The sequence below is a fragment of the Rutidosis leptorrhynchoides genome, chromosome 3 (genome assembly GCF_046630445.1).
Source record: "Rutidosis leptorrhynchoides isolate AG116_Rl617_1_P2 chromosome 3, CSIRO_AGI_Rlap_v1, whole genome shotgun sequence".
Taxonomy (NCBI): Eukaryota; Viridiplantae; Streptophyta; class Magnoliopsida; order Asterales; family Asteraceae; genus Rutidosis; species Rutidosis leptorrhynchoides.
The window spans coordinates 633,075,416-633,081,611 of NC_092335.1; the positions used below are offsets into that span (position 1 = coordinate 633,075,416).

General features: G+C 40.6%; 1 non-coding gene across 1 annotated transcript; it reads right to left on the minus strand.

Annotated features, from left to right (window-relative positions):
• Positions 1-4,849: 4,849 nt before the first annotated feature.
• LOC139903277 (small nucleolar RNA R71) lies at positions 4,850-4,956 on the minus strand. The gene has a single exon (XR_011778108.1). It is a non-coding gene; the product is annotated as a small nucleolar RNA R71 (small nucleolar RNA).
• Between the last annotated feature and the right edge of the window lie 1,240 nt (positions 4,957-6,196).

Here is a 6,196-nt window from a genome sequence, read left to right on the forward strand (position 1 = left end):
TGTTCTTGAGCAATTTGGGGCTTTTTGATATAAAGGGGTTATGGCCGATTTTTGTTGTGAATTCATGCTAAATTAAGTAGTGTAACATGTTTAGGTTGCTAAATGATCCAAACTTTGATCCTAAACATGATTTTTTAGCAAGATTGTTGACTTTTTAAGTCAAAAATGCATGAATTTGATATGAATGCCATTTGGAACTCGTTTAATTGTTATAATGATTACTTTTGACATGTTTTAGAAGATAAATGCTTATGAACATTATATACATTTTCATATATGCTTATTTGAAAAAGTGTAGAATTGTTAAAAATATGAAAATGTGTATAAGTTTGATATTGTTGAAACATGTCATTATGATTATTTTGATTTATGATTTTGCTAACACTAATGCATATTTGGATGCACAAAAATTGTGTTTAATGTGTTTTGCAGACTGAAAGGGGTGAATCATCATCCGCAGCCCAAGCTTCTAATGCTCCTCCGGAGAATGAAGACGAACAACAGATCAATAACCAGTACAGGCAATATGAACCACATCCATTCATCCCATTGACGGACATAACAGAGGCGAATCTACACCCAAATTTAAGATTTGACAGATTTTGGATAGACTATCCAAAATATCAGAGGAACTTGAGCATTCTTCATCCTAAAGAGGTTAAAGTGCCCAGGGTGATAGATTGGGATCCATTAGAGACGGTGGGATTGGCCGAACCAATCAGAGAGTTACTTTACCAAAGGTATGGTAATTCTACCTTTAGCGATTGGGAACGTTTATTCACCATACGTAGGCCTGTATATAAGGAATGGTGTGTTGAATTGCTAAGTACTGTAGAAATAAATGATCAGGTATCTAGTATAACTGATCAGAGTTTTATTAGATTTTTGTTAGGCGGTGTGATGCGCCGTATGTCTCTTTTAGAGATGGCTCAGGCTTTGTACATATATACGCCTGAGGAACTAGAATCTTATGATTGTAGGCAGTTAATATTTAATGGTAGGAGGGTTGATGAGAACTTTGATATGAATGGATTATGGAGTAGAATGACTAGCCATAATCGATTTCGTGGGGGACATTACTCTTACACCGATATTGATAGAGCTGAGCTTAGAGTTATTCATAGATTTATAGCTAACTCGATTACACAACGAGGTAAGAATAAAGATAAGGTAAATGAAAATGATTTATTTTACCTCATGTGTATTAGAGACCCACAGAGCTTTGTGAACATACCTTATTGTGTGGGTTATTATTTATCGGTGATGGTAAGTGGTATGAGACATCATAGCATAATAAGAGGTGGTATCTTTATTACCTTGATTGCTGAGTACCTCAATGTGGATAGAACTCGCGGGAGAGAATTAGTAGCAGTACCCGAACAACGCGAGAGAATTGATATACGTGTATATGCTGGTGCAAAGGTTTTATTGAAAAGACGAAACGTTGCACTACCATATGAAGGTAGACATCCACAGGTAGAACGGGATCAAGAACAAGGTAATGTAGGTGGAGGAAACCAAATGACAGACATACAAAGGTTAATGGCTCAAAACGAATATGAAGCTGCTAGGCTACATGAGTTTCAGGCATGGGATTTCCATCAACGTCAAATCCAAGCCCATTTAGCCTACCAAGGTAGGAACTACATACCTACCGAGCCGACCAACTTTCCTCCATGGACTGTAGATACAAGACCACCGTTTCCTACATACGATCCATTTCAAGCATATCATGACACGTACCACGAACCATGGAACCCCTACTGGTACCCTCATCAACCATAGTTTTTCTTATTCTTATTTTTATTTAATTTTTATAATTTGTAAAGTTTATACTCTTTAATATTTATTTTGATATTGTAATAGTTTATTAGTTTTCTAACATTTTAGATTTTAGATTTGATATCGGCTAAAAAGTCACGTTTTCACCCCGGTATTAAGGCCCAAAAACAAGAAAGATTCGAACTTTGTCGGCAAAATACCCACTTCGTCGGTTAGAATTGAAGAACAAGTAATTACGAAGACGGTGCAAAAAGAATCAAGAGAATCAGAGCTAAAACGAAGATTCTAGAGCGAAAACGGTGAAAGACAAGAAATCAAGTTACGATCCAGGGAATTCAGGCTGACCAGCAAGCCATACGGCCTGCCATACGGCCTGCCAGTATGGAAACGGCCTGCCATATACGTGCCACCACACGAGCCACCAAACGGCATGCCTTGCATACGGCCTGCCAAATACGGCCTGCCATACGGCCTGCCAAACGGCCTGCCAGGCGTATTTGGCAATTTTCAAGTCTATTTAAAGGGTCTTTGTCATTCATTCCAACACACATTTCAATTCACTTCTTTCTCTCTCTTGTACAATATTAGTCAAACTTTCAAGGCCTTCTCACCTCCGAGCGGGAAATTAAGTACCCGGAGGCGAACGCTGAAGATTGTATTAGGAGCGGTCTGGAGTCTTGAAGTTGTCACTTTTGTATTCGGAACTCGTTTAATCTACTGGTACTTCTATCCTTTATCTTATATAATGTTTTATGATATTATTGCCATGATTAGCGAGTAGTTATCTTTAGTGTATGCTATGATGTAAGCAGTTATAATGCCGAAATAATATTATGGTCTGTGTATGTTGTCGAAATGCTTTCCGATTATGCTTTAAACTCAATCGCTTTTCCAACTAATAGAACGTAGTTATAGGCTCTGTTATTGGGAAGTCGCGAACCCCGATTCAGAGTACACTATCTGTGTCACCCCTTGGTAAGAGAAGTCTCTCGGATACAACGTAAGATCGACCGAGGCACACCGGTTGTAGTAAGTCTATCGAGCTTTGGATTCCGACTGAGGACTCTTTCGTAGTGAAACATCTGACTAGGCCCCTAGTACATTGTCAGTCCCAGACCATGCTAGTGTAGTCACCAAGCATATAAACTTCGTACGTGCACGCTGAAGCACAGCGGTTGTTGTAAGCTGTACCTCTGCTAAGTAAGGCCATGGAACACGGTTAGTGTTGACCAGTACACTGCACCATAATGCGGTCTCAAGCATTGCACCCCGCTTGAGGGATTCTTAGTTAATTAAGGAACTGTTTGTTTAAACACATAAAGGATTGGACCGTTAGGATAACCGAACGTGTTCATGGAAGTCAGACTTGACTTGGCCATGGTGTTCTTTATGGTTGAACTCTTTTTAAGGGCCTAACTATCTTTTACCAATCATTAACGAAAGCATTGAGGCACATCACGTCTCTCGGATATGGTAAACCATGTATTCTATTATGCTTAAGAAAGTTTAGACCATTTTGGAATGTTAATACGTCACCCAACCGAGTCGCTCAATTGGATGAGCCGTCTGAATGTGTATGCCTGTAGTCAGACTGCACGGGCGTCGGGGGTAAGGGACGTTGCTGTCTATTCAGAATCTTCAAGCCTAACGCATTACCCAGTGACATGTCTTATGACAGGGGCGTTTAGGACTAGTGTAATGAATACAAGGCCTCTGCCTATTCATGAGCCAGCATTCCATAATCTCGGCAGAATAACTGATGAAGTCATAGTATGCACTTACTTTAACCTTATCTGAATTACAAATTTTATCGCATTTACTTTATCTATCTTATAAATTAGAAAATCCCAAAATAAATATTCACTACTCCCTAACTATCTTAGGCTACAATATAGGTTCGATGTTACTGATATCTCAAAAATACGACTCTAGGTCATACTTCCCTTACTTATAAGGAGTAGTAAGATTTAGGCCCCGCTAAATATAAATTTAAAACAGTACCTCCTCCCACGAGTGGCTGATTCTGGCGAGCCGCGGCCTAACGACACCACGCAATTAAAACCGTCCGTTTCGGCCATATCAAGAGGAACCACTAGTTTTTGGTGCCGCTGCCGGGGACTTGGTATCAGGCAATACTGCTTTCTATCAAACTTATTCACAAGCATTTAGTGGTGTCTAAGAAAGACAATTATACACGGACTTGGTTATTGGATTTTCCGAACAGTCGCCAATTATATTGGGACCAAAAGGATCCTGCCTCTCCGTAGTCGGCCTGGCCACTTGGTTTGTTGAATAGTTTGTGCGAAGCTTTGTTACCGAAATACCAGGGAATCAGTAGCCAGAACCAAAAACATATTCCACCATAGGATAGTTAGTTAATTAGATAAGATTACTTTAGATTACTCCAGTTTACCTTAGATTACCTTAGATTGCTTTAGATTACTTTAGTTTACCTTAGATTAGATTACATTAGATTACTTTAGATTGCTTTAGATTAAATTAGATTGCCTTAGAATTAGATTAGTTTAGATTAGCTTATTATAATTTAGCTTATTTGCGAAAATTAAAAACAAAAAGGCATACCTAGTGTATGACCCAAACCCGATCTAGACCAGGGCCGTTGTTATTCGTACCTGATCCAGACGCAATAATCACTAAAGCACGCAAGGAAGCACGAATCAGAAACCAAATGGCGTTACGCGTTACTTTAGCAGAAAACACCAAACCCTCGATTGAAGGTCGAGGAGGACCAATCAGATTTCCAGAGATTCAAGGACACTCGTTCGAGTTAAAACATCACATCATCCAGCTCATTCAGAATAGCTGTCAATTTCATGGATTACTGAATGACGATCCTAATTCTCACCTTGATAAATTCATATCTCTTTCGAACTCCTACAAACAGCCAGGGATAGGACAAGATATAGTCCGGCTATACTTGTTCCCCTATTCTCTCACTCATCATGCTCAAACTTGGTTTGAAGGACTGGAAAAAGATTCCATCACGTCATGGACGGAAATGGCGACTAAATTCCTAACCAAATATTTCCCTCCTTCTAAACAAACCAAACTGAAGAATGACATCATTAACTTCAAACAAAGTTATCATGAAACTCTTTACACTGCATGGGAGCGTTTCAAAACCCTGCTGAAGAAATGCCCTAATCACCAGTTAGAACGGTCAGCCCAAATCTGTACCTTCTACAATGGTCTTACGGTAAATCATAGGACGACGATCGATGCAGCAGCTCAAGGGAATCTGATGAACCAAACCGCAGATGAAGCATGGGAATTGCTCGAGAACATGACAATGCATCATCATGACTGGAACAGTGGTGAAACAACTTCATCATCTGCCCCACTCTCTGCGCTTAACAATCAAACGGAGGCCATCAAATCCCTCACAGATAAGATGGAATCTCTTGCTAAACAACTCGGAGAATTGAAGACGCAACCGCGGCAGGTTAACCAAGCTCAGGCTTGTGTTAATTGTACCAACCCGCAACCCACTGAAGACTATCAAGTTGAGTACAAAAACCCTGACGGTTCAGTCTGTTACGTTCAATACCCAGCTCGTCCACCAAATCCCGGATTCAATCAACCACCAAGGGTTAATCAATTTCAGCGAAGCAATCAACCTTTCCGCTATCGCTATCCACCTTACCCAGCCCAACAATCTCAATTGACCTACGATCAACCACTTCCACTCACTGGTCCCCCAGTTGAGGAGAATTCCCCTACCACCCAGATTACAAAAGCAGCTACCCCCACTCTCGGAGCTGATGATCAGTTAACTCAGTTCATCCAAGGACAACAACAGTTAAATCAGAGAACTGCAACCAGACAAGATCAGACGGAGATACTAATGAGAAATCAATTGGCTCTGGTCAAAAGTTTGGAAACGCAGCTCGGACAGTTATCACAACGCCTTGAAACCCGACCGCAGGGAAGATTGCCAAGTAATACTATCCAGAATCCCCACATAGAAGAAGCAAAGCAAATGGATTCCGTAATCCCAGAGGAAGAACCACGGAGAAGGTCAACTAGGCTCAAGAACAAATCAACATATACTCAGAAGCTGACCCCTGAAACTCCAGTTCGCGTACCTTATCCTGGAAGGCTACAAGAAGAACCATCCAAGCTTGATTCCTTCAAACTAGATGGAAGATTCTTGGACACCATGTCCAAAGTTCCCAACCAGAAGAGATACATCCGAAGGCTTCTATCTACAAAGGAGAGGATACCAGACTCTAACAAAATTCCACTAAGTGAAGAATGCTCTGCATTACTCAGAAACTCTCTACCACCTAAGCTAGGAGATACGGGTCGATTCGTTTTCCCGTGTTCAATCTACCAATCTGGAACCATTCATGCGCTAGCAGATTTAGGAGCAAGTATCAACCTAATCCCCTAC